A 19,166-nucleotide genomic window follows, 5' to 3' on the forward strand; every position below is an offset into this window, starting at 1 on the left:
AGGAGTATTCTGGCACCGCTTACTTCGGGACAAACTGCACTAATGGTGTCGCATCTGTACAAGCCTGCTGGGATGTATGCACGATCATCAGGTATTGTGCAAGGGTCCTAATCTAATAAATAGTAGAGGTGCATGATACCTTCCAATCGTTCACCCGTCATGCTCTTCTGTCTTTAATTTCTATGTTTGCTTGATGAATGGGTCATGAAAGCTTGTGTCTTAATTGCCTAACCAGAGCCTGTGTATATTATTCAGTAGAAAAATACATGTGCACGGTTAGGGATTTCTCGTCAGAACAATTTTCACACTTTTATTGTGTACAAATAAAGACTAAATTACTAAATTGATATTGACCCCCAAAAATGCCACCTTAAATGCGCAAGCACCTTCATGCAATTTTGCGTCAAAGTGAAGTAAAAAAAAAAAAAAATGTGAAAATTTATTTTAGTGGCTAAAAGTGTGACCCAAATATGTGAAGTCCATCTAAGACTATGTCTACATTTTTGATATTTTTCTAAAATAATCAAAACTGGAGATGCCAAAAACCTGGTTTTACACTGTAAAATATCAGTCTGAAATGTGTCACTTTACGTAGAAATAACCTTGGACTGCCTTTGTGTATCCCCTTGGTTCTAAGATTTTTATTTATTTATTTTTTTATTCTTACAATGTGTCATGGACTTTTTTGTTCAATAAACTCAAAACATAACGAGCCAAATTTTATTAACGTAATTTTGAAGAAAAAAAAGATTTTTCACTTTTTAAAGCGTCTGCCCTTAGCATCATTTATTAACTACTTTTTGTACTATGAATTTAACATAAAGTAGACAAATGGGAAATGCTATTTTTTTTATGGCAGTTTACTTTAGAGAACATTAGGCGGCTTAAGTTTGTAGCAGTAATATTTCAAATTTGCAGAGAACTTTCAGAAGCCTGGGGTAGATTCACTTCTCAAGTGTGTGGAAAAAAAATCACAGCATACACTAGTTTCAAGTCTATGGGTGCGCAAAAAAAAAAAAGTTTATTATTTTTTACAGACGCACTGCAATTCTGTAACATGGGAAACTGTAAATGTTTAATAGTTGCTGCTGTAAAACAAAAAAAAAAAAGCTGATTATATTCGGACTGCACATGGATAACATATGAGAAGCCACCCTACTTTTCTGAATAAAACTCTGAATTTTTTTTTACGCTCTTGTGAACCTACCCTAAAGGGACTCTGTCACTTAATGACTTTGCAAACCAAGTACAGGCTCTCTGTGCATCATAGCGGGGCCAAACATCTCGGTGCACTTTACTGACCTGCTTGTTTTTCATCTATCTCTGCCCTTCACTGGTTCTATGAAGCCAGAGCTGTCAATCAAAGAGGGTAGGGTGTCGATAGAGGGAAAACAAGCAGATAGGAAGGTGCACTGAAATGTTTCGCCACGCCATAATGCATCGAGCACCTGTACTTGGTTTGATAAGTCATTCTTTGCTGAAGGAGTCCCTTTAAAGTGAGAGTTGGCAGTTCGAGCTGCCACGCACCTGCAGCTCTCACCTTAAGGCCACATTCAAACGTTCAGTATTTGGTACGTTTTTTGCCTCCGTATATATAAGCCAAAACCAGGAGTGGGTGATAAATACAGAAGTGATGATGTGTTTCTATTATACTTTTCCTCTGATTGTTCCTCACCTGGTTTTGGTTTACAAATACTGATGTAAAATACTGAACTTGTGACTGTGGCCTTACCCATGATGTCGCAGACTGAGCACTTTCCTAGGATCAGAATTATTGGGAAGGGAGGATGCTTCAGAATATTGAAGATCTATCCTTAGAGGGGTTCTCCGAGAATGTAATAAAAATGACCTACGTCATAAATGACTAGGAGAGGTTGCAGCCTGAACACTGTTCTAAACTTGTGTCTCAGCCATGAGAGGAGCAGCATCTTAAACAATCATACCTAATCTGTTCACTCAGCTGCAGAGCAGGGCTGGAGCAGGAGCTCAGTGCTTAGTCAGTCTTTGTCCTGCTGTAAAGCTGTCAACAGAACAGGTTTACAAATGAGCATGAAGCAGGGTAAAGCTGGAAAAAGAAGCAGTCAGTCATCCAAAGAGGTTTTTTTTTTTTCTTCTTTCTTTTCTCCCTCTTGCTTCAGCTTGAGACAGCTGAAAGACATGTCTAGAGCAGTGTTTCTTTATGCTGCAACCTGTCCTGACAAGTGATTAGGAAGGGTTGCAGCTTGAAATATGTGATGGCAGCTATTTTTATAACATTCTATGAGAAGCCCTTTAAGATAAGCCATCAACAGCTGATCTTTAGCCATTCTCTGCACCCCTGCCAATCAGGGTCTCTTCCTCTTTGTTTACTAGTATGCCATCAACATAGTAGTAACTGTGCTGGATATCGCAGCATGATTACTTTAAAAAAAAAAATTAGAATGGTTTTGAAAATAAAATGTGTTTTTGTTTTTTTTTTGTTGTTGTTTTTTTTAAATTGAGCCATTTATTTTAGACTGGAAAATTTATGTAAAACTGTACTTAATTTGCATCGCCACATCTGTGACAATCCGTACAGTAAAGTGAACACTTTTATACCAAGTGAAATAGGTTGGTATTTGAATGCAGAAAATCCGTGTTTTTCGAAGTCTATTGGAGACCTAAACAAAAAAACCTTCGTACTGACGTTATTATGTAATCTGTACTGCATGCTAAATGCTGTAAAACCAAAAGCCATGGCTGCTTCTTTTTCACTCTGTAAGGCTTCTTCCTGCATTGCAGCCATAGTGGGTGGGGAGGTTTCTACAATTGTGTTAAAACCACTATAAATTTGCCTCTGTGATTATTTGAAATCACTGCAAAAGGCACTTAGTTTTTTTTTTGCCAAGATCCAAAAAAAAAAAGTTTTTATGGTGACTTTCAAAAAACCTCTACAAAAATTGTTGTAGTTTTAAGGTATGTTCACACTAGGGTTTTTTTATGGACATTTTCAGCTGCGTTATACAACACCAGCAATGTCTATGACATATTTCAGAAATCTCATGCACGCACATTGGTTTTTGTGTCATCAGTATTTTGTGCTTTGCATGTTTTTGTGCACAATAGAGCATGTCAATTTTCAGATTTTTTTTTCTGCGTTTTTCACCCATTGAAAGTAATGTGTGGTGAAAACAAACCTGCAAAAACTCAGGTATCAGGTTTTGCAGGTTTTTTTTGTGCAAAAATCTCATGAAGCTGAATAGGTTTTTTTTTGGCTTGTTTTTTTTGTCACTAAACTTTATCCGCACTCAGACAAATGGATAGTGATAAAGCAAAAACCAAGCAAAATCTGCTTTTTTTGAGGCACAAACTTTAAAGAGAAAACGCCTAGTGTGAACATACCCTTACAGTAATTGCGACAAAGAAACATGTGAACACAGTCTGAGGGGCAGGATACCTTTTGAGGGACCAGGTCCTGCTAAAGATGTGTTTTTAGACTATATTCACATCTGCAATAGGAGTTACATTTTTGTGTTTCATTATTGGGAAACCATATGTCTAGAGTTTTGTGGGTGAACCTTTTGCTCAGTGCTTTGGCAAGAGGTTCTGTACAAAGCCCTGATAGAATTCTTACAAAGGTGCATGAGTGGTACTGTACCTCCATATGTATCTGATGGGTTGTATATGGTGGACAAATCGGTCCGTAGGACTTCTTCCTTAGAAGTATTGTTGTGCAGCTATGCTAAGGAACCGCTATTGTGTAGTGTTATTTAAGTTCTGCCCTAAAACATTCAGTGCAAAAAAAAAAACAATTTGTGTAGCTTAGATCTTGAGAATGAGATGTGGTTTTCCTATGCTCAAAAATGGTAGAAAAATGTATTTGTAAAGATTGTTCAGAGTAATTCTACCCTGAAGATAACTTAACAATTATCATTGGGACAAGACTGCTTCTGTAGGAGAAAAAAAACTCTAAACGTTCTTCTGCTTTGAAGATATGCGATTGCTTCGGGATACTATAGATAAAAAGCAATGTGTTTTCTGAAGAATATATTTACATTTATTATTCATTTCTTGCTACACCTGCCCTGCATTGCAATAGGATCTTTTCCCTTGTGTCGGATGAATCGCACACTATCCTGCTATAAATCTATAATAATCATCCAAGTTTTTTTTATTTTTAGCGGTTTTGTAATGCACACGCCCGGGCTGAGCGGCGTGTGCGTGTGATTGTAGTGATTCCACTGGACCGTGCCGGAGAGTGAATGCCTGGAGGGGCGTAACTAGGTATTCACCCGATCCGACCAGGGACGCACGACGGCATACGACGCCAGTGCTCCAAGGAGGAACCGAGCAGAGGGACCAGGTGCTACTCCAGGACAGACCCTGGACACGGCTGTTGACCCACACAGGGGAATACAGGAACAGACTGGTAGACTGGCACACAGACTGGTGGGTATAGGCAGGCACGACTGGTATGCAGGCAGGCGGGTATGCAGGCAGGGGGGTACAGGCAAGCACAGCTAGAGTGCAGACAGGGAGGCACTAGCAGGTAGGAACACAGGCGGGATAGGACCCAGTACACACTGGGACTCAGGAACAGAACCACAGATGTGGCGGACAAACACAGCAGAGTGAGGCCGCCCAGAGAGGTGAGCGAGAACAGGGCAGGACAAAGCCGCCTGGAGCGGTGAGCAAGAGTAGAGCAGGACAATGCCGCCAGGAGCGGTGAGCAAAGGGTCAGAGCTGAGCGAGACTGCCGGAGCAGTGAGCAAGAGTAAAGCAGGACGAGACCGCCTGGAGCGGTGAGCAAGAGTGGAGCAAGACTGCCGGAGCAGTGAGCAAAAGGATAAGAGCAGAGCGAGACTGCCGGAGCAGTGAGCAAAAGGATAAGAGCGGAGCAAGGCTGCCGGAGCAGCGAGCAAAGGAGTCAGAGCAGGCTAGAACCGCCAGAGCGGTGAGCAAAGGAGTCAGAGCAGGCTAGAACCGCCGGAGCGGTGCGCAAAGGAGTCAGAGCAGGCTAGAACCGCCGGAGCGGTGAGCAAAGGAGTCAGAGCAGGCAAGGCTGAGCAGGGGGGACAGGGCTCTGTTCACACGGAACAGACAGGAAGGGAAAGGCAGAGCCAGATACCCACAGGGTACTTGCAGTGAAGTAGCGAGTGGACCACAAACTCACAAACGGGAGTACAGAGACAACAAGCAGGAGTTAGGTACGAGTTCAGACTCTGCAGAAAAAGGAAGGGAACGGACATGGAGGCAAAACAGGTAAAGGATAGGAGAGAGTTCAGACTGGAACTGAGTGTACGGAGGAGACCGACACTGCAGCGGAATACAGGAGCGGGTCTGGGAATACGGCCCCCAGAGAGGCAGGATGAACAGGCAAGGAGCGTGTTCAAACAGGACAGACAAGATACAGGAACGGATCTAGGTAATCAGCCCCTAGAAGGCGGAAGGAACAGGCTAGGAGCGTGTTCAGACAGGCCTGGAAATACAGCCTCCAGGATAGGCAGACAAGAGAACACAGACAGGACTCAGTTCAGACACGGGAACTGATACCGCAAGGCAGGAGACATAGACAGGACTCAGTTCAGACACGGGAACTGATACCGCAAGGCAGGAGACATAGACAGGACTCAGTTCAGACACGGGAACTGATACCGCAAGGCAGGAGACATAGACAGGACTCAGTTCAGACACGGGAACTGATACCGCAAGGCAGGAGACATAGACAGGACTCAGTTCAGACACGGGAACTGATACCGCAAGGCAGGAGACATAGACAGGACTCAGTTCAGACACGGGAACTGATACCGCAAGGCAGGAGACATAGACAGGACTCAGTTCAGACACGGGAACTGATACCGCAAGGCAGGAGACATAGACAGGACTCAGTTCAGACACAGGAACTGATACCACAAAGAACGAGACCTGGCACCTTCAGAGTGAAAGCACACACTGAATGAAACACTATGCTCAGGCAGGGATAGATGGGAGCAGCTGAGCTATATACCAGGTGACAGACAGCAATAGGCTGAGGACGCACAAGGGGTGTGACCCACAGCAGGTACAAAAAGCAGGAAGTGATCGGGCGCCGCCCTTAAGCAGCAGAAACAGACAAACAGGCAGCATGGAGGGAAGCCAGAGAGACATTCTGGACTGGAGATAAAGTGCGCGCTCTTGCACAGTGGGAGATGGACCACCATGCAAGGACGCCGCCAGGTATGTTACAGGTTTTACCACAGTATATTAGTTGGAATTGAGTGACTGTGTGGTGCCCCTGAGGGTTCGACCGCCACAGGGATGCTGCACTTCTCTAATGGAGTGTGGTGTTCCTCCTCTGAGGTAAGAACAGTGCGATGGTTAGGATCCTGCCTCCACATCCAACACCACACTTCTCCCACCAGAGGGGGCTAGTAGGCACCATGTGCTGCCCCTGCTGGAAGTTGGGAGACTGGGGAACCAAGAGATAGGGGAACCAATTAGTGGGTGAGGGTGGAGGATTCACATTTTAGTGACACTTTAAATTTCATATTTAATACACAGCCATTTTGGTTCTTTGACTGTTCTTTACAGTGACTTTCCTCCCTGAGCGTGGATCCTGTGTGGACCTGCAGAGGACAGGGACACGGCCCTCTTACTCCGACCTTGGGTCGAGGGGCAGGCTGCAGACAATGTATGTCTCAGCCCGGTCAAGGACCATGACCAAGAAGACCCGGAGCTTAGGAGTGTAGCTCCACCGCAAATGGATCCCAGGGGGATACAGACGGAGCGGTATACGCCACCTGTCCTCGCCAACCTGATTTATTCAGAGGAATTCCGGCTGCAAGAGGGGTACCGGCCCCCGACACTTGACCTTGCTACTCTACGTCCTGGTCAGGGAAGTCCGGTAGGCCCTGAGGATCCCATCGGGTATCGGAAGGAGTGGAGCTGCCACCCGTACCCTTTTTCTGAGAGAAGTTCAGAGGGAGACCTGGCCTATCTACACACACACAGACAGGAAAGGACCCGGTCTGAGGTGTAGGAACACTGTGGTGCGGGGTCCTTATTGAACACTGGACTTACTCGGAGGTTGTCGGACACCCCGTCTCTGGTGACCGCAGAACTCCGCGAGGAGCAGGGAGACGCCTTCCTACTGCCATCTCCATCGTGAGTTAAAAACCCTGGAAGTTAACCCCTATGGCCTCCGGACTCTCTATTCTGCATTACACCGCACTACGCAGCACCAAACCTCCTAGACTACAACCCCCTTCATACTGGCCCTCTACCCTGAGGCCCTGCTTCGCCTGTGGGGAGTAGTAACGACTGCTGCCATAACACCATGCCTCGGCGGACTGTAGCAGCGCTGGTGGCCTTCACCAGGTGCCACAGGTGGCGTAGTCGAGATCAGCCACTCAACCTGGATAAGCCCATACCATCCTTTTTAGTGTGACGGCCCTGGGCACGGAGCGGGTCCGGGCCACGGCTGCACCCCATCTACCATAGAGGACCCGGCTCCAAGTCCCCCATCTCCCAGGGTAGGGCTTTCGAGCGTCACAACTGCACAAAATGGAGATTTTCAGCTTTGATCAAATGTATTTTTCTCAAAATTTGATGACGAGTAAACTCTTATTTAGTAAAAGTATGTGTGAAAAATGGCTGCAATTCCATGATGTTAATACAGTGCCTAGCATAAATGAGTACACCACCCTAAGATTTTAATCAATATCTCGCTGAACACAAGAACAATTTCCAAAAATTTTAAGACTGAGTTTCTTAGAACATTTTAACCCATAACATGAAAGTAAGGTTAATAATATAACTTTCATTACAAAATCTTCAGTTTTACTCAAATTAGTTGTTGCAGAAATGAGTACACCCAGATCCTGAATTTGTGCCACTAAGCTGTGCGTTTCCCAGCTCTGAGGTGATATTGTAACATCATATGTTCACTGCTGCTAATCACTGATCGGCTGCAGTGTTAGAACTGCAAAGTTTAGAATAAAGGCCCTGTGTGCGCATGCTCTCATTTGCGCGCTGATATATACAGGAGTCGCAGTTTTACCTGTGTTATGTATATTGACTGCTGTATATACAATATATAGGTGATGCTGCAACTGCTGTATATACATTATATAGGTGATACTGCAACTGCTGTGTATAATATCACCTATAAAATGTGTATAGACTGCCGTATATAATCACAGTATCATCTATATAAGGCCGGAGACACACCAGCGTATTACATCCGATGCAATATACTAATGACACTTGGCTCCTGCTCTGCTGTGAGCAGGAGCCAAGTGTCTGTCCTCCAATCCTCATGAGAGGATCGCAGCACAGCTACAGAGGAGACGGAGAAAGTAATTTCTCCATCTCCTCTGTTGTCGGAGGGAATCACATAGACTTTATATGGGTGCTTGCGATCCGAATCCAGCATGCTTTAATGTTTATACACAATTATACACAGTGGGTACGGAAAGTATTACTTTTTTTTTTTTTGTTGTTGTTTCATTGCATCCATTTGTTAAATTCTAAAGTTCATTTTTTTTTCTCATTAACCCCTTTTATCCCCAAGGGTGGTTTGCACGTTAATGACCAGGCCAATTTTTACAAATCTGACCACTGTCACTTTGAGGTAATACCTCTGAAACGCTTCAGCGGATCCCACTGATTCTGAGGTTGTTTTTTCGTGACATATTGTACTTCATGATAGTGGTAAAATTTCTTCGATATCACTTGCGTTTATTTGTGAAAAAATTGGAAATTTGTCAAAAATTTCGCAATTTTAAAAATTTTAATTTTTATGCCCTTAAATCAGAGAAATGTCACACAAAATAGTTTAATAAATAACATTTCTCACATGTCTACTTTACATCCGCACAATTTTGGAACCAAGTTTTTTTTTTTTTTATTAGGGAGCTATAAGGGTTAAAAGTTGACCAGCGATTTCTAATTTTTACAACAAAATTTGCGAAACCATTTTTTTAGGGACCACATCACATTTGAGGGGCCTTTATGACAGAAAATACCTAAAAGTGAAACCATTCTAAAAACTGCACCCCTCAAGGTGCTCAAAACCACATTCAAGAAGTTTATTAACCCTTCAGGTGCTTCACATGAATTTTTGGAACGGGGAAGAAAAAAATGAGCAATTAACTTTTTTTCACAAAAATTTTACTTTAGGCCCAATTTTTTTATTTTTTGCAGGGGTAACAGGAAAAAATGGACCCCAAAATTTGTTGTGCAAATTTCACTGAGCACGGAGATACCCCATACGTGGAGAAAAAAAACTGTTTGGGCGTACGGCAGGGCTCAGAAGGGAAGGAGCTCCATTTGGCTTTTTGAATGTAAAATTTGCTTGAATAATTAGCGGACGCCATGTTGCGTTTAGAGAGCCCCTGATGTGCCTAAACAGTGGAAACCCCCCACAAGTGACACCATTTTGGAAACTAGACCCCTCGGAGAACTTATCTAGATGTGTGGTGAGCACCTTGAACCCCCAGGTGCTTCACAGAAGTTTATAACATGGAGCCGTGAAAATAAAAAAATTACTTTTTCCACAAATATGATCTTTTAGCCCCAAATTTTTTATTTTCTCAAAGGTAAGCGGAGAAAACGGAACCTAAAAACTGTTGTGCAATTTCTCCTGAGTACGCCAATACCCTGTATGTCGGGAAAATACACTGTTTGGGCGCACGTCAGGGTTCAGAGGGGAAGGAGCACTGTGTGACTTTTTGAATGCAAAATTGTCTGGAATCAATAGCAGACGCCATGTCGCATTTCGGGAGGCCCTGATGTGCCTAAATAGTGGAAACCCCCCCACAATTGACTCAATTTTGAAAACTAGACACCTCCAAGGATTTTATCAAGGGGTACAGTGTACATTTTGAACCCAGAGGTACAACAGAATTTGATAACATTAGGTCATCATATTGAATAAGTTGTCATTAGTCTTGAGTGCAAGTACTCGCTACTTGAGTTTGCATCAGGTACTCGGGTATGCATCATGTATCACACGTGCTCGAGTGACATGTTCGAGTCCCCGCCCCGCATGTTTCCCTGTTGTTAAACACCCCAAAAAAAACATGCGGGGATCTCTCGTGCATGGCAGGCTATCCCAGCAACATTTTTTTTTTTTTTTTGCCGCGAAGCATATGGGGTGGAGACTCGAGCATGTCACTCGAACACCCGCGATACTTGGTTCATACCCGAGCACCCGATGCAAACTCAAGTAGCGAGCACTTGCGCTCAATACTGGTCTCCATATCGTCGTCTTTTTTTTTTTTTTTTTTTTTTTTTTTACACCGTTCCTTGTGTGATATAAGTGATTAGGCGACTTTATTCTTCGGGTCGGTGCGATTACAGCGATGCCAGATTCATATCGGGTTTTTATGATTGACAGCTGTCACATACACTAAGGACACTTTTTTTTTTTTTTTTTTTTTTTTTGCTAAGACTAGTTTTTGCATCGCCATATTTTGAGAGCTAATAATTATTCCATATTTTGGCCGACAGTCATGTGACGGCTTGTTTTTTTTGTGGGACAAGTTGACGTTTTTATTCGTACCATTTTGAGGCATGTAACATTTTTTGATCGCTTTCTATTCTGAATTTTGGGAGGCAGAATAAACAAAAACCAGCAATTCCGGAATTGTTTTTTTGGGGGGGGTTTATGCCGCTCCGCCTGTGGTAAAATTGATAAGGTAGCTTTATTCTTCAGGTCAGTACGTTTATAGCGCCACCACATTTATATAGTGTTTTCTTATGTTTTGGCGCTTTTACACAATAAAAACTATTTTCTAGAATGAATTTTTTTGTATCGCTTTATTCTGAGAGCTATAACTTTTTTATTATTTGGATGATGGAGCTGTATGGCGGCTTGTTTTTTGCGGGATGAGATGACTTTTTCAGCGGTACCATTTTTATTTATATTTGTCTTTTTGATCACGTGTTATTCCATTTTTTGTTTGGCAGTATGATGATTAAGCATTGTTTTTTGCTTCTTTTATATTAAAATTTTTTTATAGTGTTCACTAAAGGGGTTAACTAGTGGGACAGTTTTATAGGTCAGGTCGTTCCGGACGCGGCGATACCAAATATGTGTTTTATTGTTTGTTTTTTCCATAATAAATAAATATTATGGGTACAATATATATTTTTATTTTTTGGGGATTATTTTTTTCTTTTTTTTTTTTTTTATATTTTTACAATTTTATTTTTTTTCACTTTTACTTTTACACATCGTCCCCCTATGGGACTTTCACTTTTTGCAGCCTGATCAGCTATATAGCATAGAGAGCAGCAGCTCCCTATGCCATACAGCATGTCAGCTCTGCACACAGGGGAGACATTACTTTGGTCATGCAGTGCGCATGACCAAAGTAACGTCCTGCCTCCTGGTGACCCAGATGTTGCCGGAGAAGAGGTGAGTACCGACGCTTAACTCCCCCCACGCCCCCCCCCCCTTGCCCCCGCAATGCTGTGATTGACTTCAATCACAGCATTGCGGGGGTTAATGTGCAGGGAGTAGTGCGGCACCGTTCCCTGCACATAGCACCAGGTGTCAGCTGGCGATCGCACCGCTTGTGTGAGGGCGCAATCGCATTATGCTTAATAGTGCGTAGCTAGTCCATAGGTCCCAGGGCACAGCTACGTACTATTACTGACCTCGTCGGAAAGGGGTTAAAGTACACTCTGCACCCCCATCTTGACTGAAAAAAAAAACAGAAATGTAGAAATTTTTGCAAATTTATTAAAAAAGAAAAACTGAAATATCACATGGTCCTAAGTATTCCGACCCTTTGCTCAGTATAGAGTAGAAGCACCCTTTTGAGCTAGTACAGCCATGAGTCGTCTTGGGAATGATGCAACAAGTTTTTCACACCTGGATTTGGGGATCCTCTGCCATTCTTCCTTGCAGATCCTCTCCAGTTCCGTCAGGTTGGATGGTGAACGTTGGTGGACTGCCATTTTCAGGTCTCTCCCAGAGATGCTCAATTGGGATTAGGTCAGGGCTCTGGCTGGGCCAGTCAAGAATGGTCACAAGGTTGTTCTGAAGCAACTTCTTTGTTATTTTAGCTGTGTGCTTAGGGTCATTGTCTTGTTGGAAGGTGAACCTTTGGCCAAGTGTGAAGTCCAGAGCACTCTGGAAGAGGTTTTCATCCAGGATATCTCTGTACTTGGCTGCATTCATGTTTCCTTCAAATGCAGCCAGTTGTCCTGTCCCTGCAGATGAAAAGCACCCCCATAGCATGATGCTGCCACCACCATGTTTCACAGTTGGGATTGTATTGGGTAGGTGATGAGCAGTGCCTGGTTTTCTTCACACATACCACTTAGAATTATCACCAAAAAGTTCTATCTTCGTCTCATCAGACCACAGAATCTTATTTCTCATAGTCTGGGAGTCCTTTGTTTGTTTTTGAGCAAACTCTATGCAGGCTTTCATATGTCTTGCACTGAGGAGACAAAGATACAAAAACTACCGCACTCCTGATTTGTTCTTGGTGCACGGGTAAGGTACCAAGCCAAAAAGTACTATATTAGAAAAACCCGGCACTCAAGGAATTTAGAAAATTGGATATAAAGTTTTTAATGAAGTAGGTACAATCAAATAAACAAATGTTTCGGTCCCTCGGGACCTTCATCAGTGTACTACAAAAACAAGAAAACAACAAACACACAGTTACATATAGTAATGATCATGTGTTCTGCGAACGTCAGTTGACATCGTCAGAGGAAAACATAAACAAGTGCAATTCTTGTAAGTCAAAAGGCTACCTTCATAGGGCGACACGAAGGGAGGAAGGGAACAGGGAGGAGTTAGGAAGGATGTCCCATGGGGAATGTGTGAAAAAAAGAAAAAGAGGTAACATACCAAGGTACGGGTCATGAAGGTGGAAAAAGGAATCCACTAAGATTGCTGTAAGGCAGAAATAAACCCATTAAAAAAGGAACTATATAGGAAACAAGTAAAAATGTAGATGTACAGAGAAGGGGCATACCTGAGCAAAGAACTGGAACATATACTTAGGAGTATAGGCCAGGAATGGAACGTCAGTAGAGAAAGCTGTAATGGGATATCACAAAATGAGAGAGGCTTTTACAAGAGACTACAGGCTCAGGGGGCTAAAGGAGGGTGACACATACCTGGAAACAGAGGTCCAGAGTAAGGTATAGACGCGGTATCCACCGCTTGTCAGAGGTGATGCAGTGTATGGAGTGTCACCCTGGGGTTATATATATGGTGGGAGGAAGGGGAGGAGGTGTGTGTGGTGTGAGCGGTAGGACGCTGAAGTGCGCGCTGCCGAGAGGACCTGAACCGGAAATGACGCGAACGCGCGTCATCGGGTCACATGATAGTCACATGAGCGGAAGTATCCCATATTTGCGTTCCAGGAGAAGAGCGGTGCGTTTCACTGCTTGTAGAAGGTGTGTAGCTTTGTGTAGGAAGCAGGTAGGAGGTGGAATCTCGAGAGGGGACATCCATAGGGAGCAGGGAAGGAGGTGGAGGTATTAGGAAGGTTGCTGGGGAGAAAAGAGGGGGAGAACACATTAAAAACCACAAGCATGTACATGAGGAAAAAGAGAATATACTCTAAGTATATCAATTACTCTAGATAACTTTTCAGATAAAGTATTGTGCAGGACAGAACAAATCATACAGAATTATGTAAAGCATAACCAATTGTACAGAATGGGAGTGGAGTCCATCACTAAATACGTACTGAGAAAGTCCCATTATAAACGCGGCTAGCTGTGTACTAGTATTCATTTTGGACCAATTAAATAAAAGAGAGCAGGTCATAGTCCCGATTGAGTCCTTTAGGGGACAATGTTTGAAGTTCATGAATCCAGAAAGATTCACGGCGTTTAAGCATACGGATGCGGTCGCCGCCTCTCCGTGGGATGGGTACATGATCTATTACTTGAAATTTGAGTTGTGAGATGGTGTGTCCAGCGGTAGAAAAGTGGTGTGGTATGGGTAGAAGGAGGTTTTTACAACGAATAGTGGATTTGTGTTTTGATATACGGTCTTTGACCGGTTGGGTAGTTTCCCCGATATAGATGAGACCACACGGGCACTTGATGAGATCGACTACGAAGGAGGAGTTGCATGTGAAGAAATCTCTAATGTGAAATTGTTTGCCGGAGTGTGGGTGGTAAAACGTGTTACCCCTGATGACATTGTTGCATTGAAAGCAGTGGAGACAGGGAAAAGTCCCAGTTTTGGGGTTAGCAAGGAATCTTTGTCTGGGTATAGGAGGGTTGGTGGGTAAATCAGCTCGGATCAGGCGGTCTCTTATATTGGGTGCTCTTTTGAAGCATGGGAGGAAGGGGTTTTTGAATTCAGGAACTGATGGGTATGCAGTGTGTAGAATTTTCCAGTGTTGATGGATCCTTTTATGAAGGATATGTACTGCAGGGTGGTAAGTGTGGACAAAGGGGAGACGGTCCGAGGTGGTGTGGAGACGTCGAGTGTCTGGGTTGAGAGATTCTTGTAAGAGAGCTGGGGGATACCCCCGTTCCATAAATTTGTATTGCATCTCTCTAAGACGTGTGTCCTGTGTGGTGGTGTCGCTCACTATGCGTTTCACCCTGTGGAATTGGGACTTGGGTATAGATGAGATCGTGGATTTGGGGTGTGCACTGTCAAAATGAAGTAAGCCATTTCTGTCCGTTGGTTTGACATATAGATCTGTGGACAATATTCCCTTTTCATTTTTAATGACCTTGGTATCTAGAAAATTGATAGACTCAGGACTAGAAGTCATTGTAAACTGAAGGCCTTCCCATGCAGTGTTGATGATGTCAAAAAAGGTCTCAAGAGTTTCTAAAGGGCCCCCCCATATGAGGAAAATATCGTCTATATACCTTTTCCATGTGATCGCATGTGCTTTGTACAGGTCGTTGGAATAGACAATTTCCTGCTCGAATTCCGCCATATAGCAGTTGGCGTACGGGGGCGCTACATTTGAGCCCATCGCGGTCCCCTGTTTTTGAAGATAGAAGGTGTTCCCAAACAAGAAGAAGTTTTTGGTGAGGACTAAGGTTAATAGATCTATGCAGAGATTCTGTGTGTCCACGGGTGTGTTGAATCTATTTAGCAAGTTGCCCACACTTTCTATGCCTTTGATATGGGGAATAGATGTGTACAAGCTATTGACATCAAGAGTGACAAGAAAGGCAGTGGGTGGTATTTGATGAATAGAATGGATTATATCTAGGAAGGCCCCTGTGTCCAATAAGTAAGATGGATTTTTCTGAGTCAAAGGAGTCCGTATCTTTTCCAAAAAGATGGATAACGGGGACCTGCTGGAGGGGCAGAAGTTCAGTCCTTTTTGTAAGGCAGAGATCTCAGCTGTGCTGAGGGATCGTGAAGAGATATTAACTACTAACGTGGTAGTACCTGAGAGCGGGTAATCCGGGTGAAGTCCATTTTGCTTCTTCCGGGCGCCTCCTCGTCTGGTCCTTTTCTTCTCGTGTTTCTCTTCTGTGTGCCTAAAAAACGAGTAGAAGAAATGGGGACATTTCTTCACGATCCCTCAGCACAGCTGAGATCTCTGCCTTACAAAAAGGACTGAACTTCTGCCCCTCCAGCAGGTGTAACACGTTCATGCTCGATATGGAGCTTCAGAGATTTTATCGCTCCATACGTCTCAAAGCTCACTTCGCACATGAACCTGCATCCACGAGCTTTCAAACCACTCCACTACCAGACCCAGTCCAAATCACTGCAGCTAGCCTCGGCCTTAAGTCTAAAAGCACATACCGTCCACCCAGGGACAAACATGCGGTAGAAACCTTTATAGGTTTTATCAACAGCTCCTTTGAACATTTAAGGGGGGACATGCAAAAAGGCCTGATCCATTACCATCACAATATGTCAAGTGTAGACAAACAGGCCCTCAAATCTCTAGAGATCGATAAAACTATTATAATCAAACCGGCTGACAAGGGAGGGGCCATTGTAGTCATGGATGCAAATAAATACACTCTCGAAATACAACGACAACTAAATGACAGTAAGGTATACTCTGCATTAGAAAGAGATCCCACACATGACATCAGTACGTCAATCCTTAACACAGTTGACCATTATTTGGCACAGAAAACAATTGATCTCAAAACACGAGACTTTTTAATAAAAAAATATCCCATTACACCAGTATTCTACATCCTTCCCAAAATTCATAAAGATCTTGAAAACCCCCCGGGCCGTCCCATTGTGGCCTCTACAGATTCTATACTGTCCCCGTTATCCATCTTTTTGGAAAAGATACTGACTCCTTTGACTCAGAAAAATCCATCTTACTTATTGGACACAGGGGCCTTCCTCGATTATAATCCATTCTATTCATCAAATACCACCCACTGCCTTTCTTGTCACTCTTGATGTCAATAGCTTGTACACATCTATTCCCCATATCAAAGGCATAGAAAGTGTGGGCAACTTGCTAAATAGATTCAACACACCCGTGGACACACAGAATCTCTGCATAGATCTATTAACCTTAGTCCTCACCAAAAACTTCTTCTTGTTTGGGAACACCTTCTATCTTCAAAAACAGGGGACCGCGATGGGCTCAAATGTAGCGCCCCCGTACGCCAACTGCTATATGGCGGAATTCGAGCAGGAAATTGTCTATTCCAACGACCTGTACAAAGCACATGCGATCACATGGAAAAGGTATATAGACGATATTTTCCTCATATGGGGGGGCCCTTTAGAAACTCTTGAGACCTTTTTTGACATCATCAACACGGCATGGGAAGGCCTTAAGTTTACAATGACTTCTAGTCCTGAGTCTATCAATTTTCTAGATACCAAGGTCATTAAAAATGAAAAGGGAATATTGTCCACAGATCTATATGTCAAACCAACGGACAGAAATGGCTTACTTCATTTTGACAGTGCACACCCCAAATCCACGATCTCATCTATACCCAAGTCCCAATTCCACAGGGTGAAACGCATAGTGAGCGACACCACCACACAGGACACACGTCTTAGAGAGATGCAATACAAATTTATGGAACGGGGGTATCCCCCAGCTCTCTTACAAGAATCTCTCAACCCAGACACTCGACGTCTCCACACCACCTCGGACCGTCTCCCCTTTGTCCACACTTACCACCCTGCAGTACGTATCCTTCATAAAAGGATCCATCAACACTGGAAAATTCTACACACTGCATACCCATCAGTTCCTGAATTCAAAAACCCCTTCCTCCCATGCTTCAAAAGAGCACCCAATATAAGAGACCGCCTGATCCGAGCTGTTTTACCCACCAACCCTCCTATACCCAGACAAAGATTCCTTGCTAACCCCAAAACTGGGACTTTTCCCTGTCTCCACTGCTTTCAATGCAACAATGTCATCAGGGGTAACACGTTTTACCACCCACACTCCGGCAAACAATTTCACATTAGAGATTTCTTCACATGCAACTCCTCCTTCGTAGTCGATCTCATCAAGTGCCCGTGTGGTCTCATCTATATCGGGGAAACTACCCAACCGGTCAAAGACCGTATATCAAAACACAAATCCACTATTCGTTGTAAAAACCTCCTTCTACCCATACCACACCACTTTTCTACCGCTGGACACACCATCTCACAACTCAAATTTCAAGTAATAGATCATGTACCCATCCCACAGAGAGGCGGCGACCGCATCCGTATGCTTAAACGCCGTGAATCTTTCTGGATTCATGAACTTCAAACATTGTCCCCTAAAGCAGTGGTCCCCAACCTTTTTTGCACCAGGGACCGGCTTGAAGCAAGATCATTTTTCCATGGCCCAGCAAGGAGGGGGTGGGGTGGGCGGGGCTTTGGTCATATGGGGGCGGGGTAATGGAGGGATTTGGAGTTTAGTGCATACTTATCATATAGTGTAGACCAGGTCCCCGCCAGGAGCTATGCCAGGAGCCCCACATAATGTGCTGTGCCAGGAGCCGCATCACTGAGGCCCCATCACGCCCTGCAGCAGGACAGGGCAGCTGTCCTGACAGCTGCTGTTCAGCTGCATTTACTTCATCCCAGGGGCGGACACAGACTGTAGTGGGCCCCTGTGCAAGAAATTTTTGGGGGCCCCCCCCGCCCTTCATAAGGCAACAAAGTTATGTAAACATAACCCCCCCCATGTGCATCTCTCACCCCCCCATGTGCAGCTCACCCCCGTGCATCTCTCATCCCCCTCCGTGCATCTCTCATCCCCCTCCGTGCATCTCTCATCCACCCCCCGTGCATCTCTCATCCCCCCCCCCGTGCATCTCTCATCCCCCCCCCGTGCATCTCTCATCCCCCCCCCGTGCATCTCTCACCCCCCCGTGCATCTCTCATCTCTCCCCTCCCTCCCATGTGCATCTCTCATCTCTCCCCTCCCCCCCATGTGGATCTCTCATCTCTCCCCTCCCCCCATGTGCATCTCCCATTCCCCCCACTCCTAGTTAATTGTATTTAAAAAAAAAATAAAACTTGTTATACTTACCCCCATGCGATCCCTGCAGAATCCTGGCGCTCGTCCAAATCGCTGACACCAGGTTCTCCTGACTTCCGGCCATGTGACTGCGCCGTCACATGACCGGAAGTCAGGGGAATCATGAAGGTGCTGCCGCAGCAGCGCAGCGCTAAGATGTCCCGGACCCGGCGCTTAGCATGCGGCCGGGGGCCCCATGAGGAGAGAGACGCACAAGAGGGGGGCTCCGAGGGGGCTCCTACCGGCCGGGCCCCATACTGGAGTCAGGGCAGTCATGCCCTGATGGCGGCCCTGCTGGAGGCTGGAGGGGCCCCCTCTCCCCGCGGACCGGCTGAAAAACCCCAACGGCCCGGTCCTGGTCCGCGGACCGGCGGTTGGGGACCTCTGCCCTAAAGGACTCAATCGGGACTATGACCTGCTCTCTTTTATTTAATTGGTCCAAAATGAATACTAGTACACAGCTAGCCGCGTTTATAATGGGACTTTCTTAGTACGTATTTAGTGATGGACTCCACTCCCATTCTGTACAATTGGTTATGCTTTACATAATTCTGTATGATTTGTTCTGTCCTGCACAATACTTTATCTGAAAAGTTATCTAGAGTAATTGATATACTTAGAGTATATTCTCTTTTTCCTCATGTACATGCTTGTGGTTTTTAATGTGTTCTCCCCCTCTTTTCTCCCCAGCAACCTTCCTAATACCTCCACCTCCTTCCCTGCTCCCTATGGATGTCCCCTCTCGAGATT

The 19,166-nt window shown here is 44.5% G+C and overlaps 1 protein-coding gene across 8 annotated transcripts in view; it reads left to right on the top strand.

Moving 5' to 3' along the window:
* USP49 (ubiquitin specific peptidase 49) overlaps window positions 1-19,166 on the top strand; it is a 63,509-nt gene that overhangs the window by 38,993 nt on the left and 5,350 nt on the right. The window lies entirely within an intron of this gene.

The sequence above is a fragment of the Phyllobates terribilis genome, unplaced genomic scaffold (assembly GCF_046119375.1).
Source record: "Phyllobates terribilis strain yellow unplaced genomic scaffold, ASM4611937v1 Scaffold_2__4_contigs__length_985480577, whole genome shotgun sequence".
In the NCBI taxonomy this organism is placed as follows: Eukaryota; Metazoa; Chordata; class Amphibia; order Anura; family Dendrobatidae; genus Phyllobates; species Phyllobates terribilis.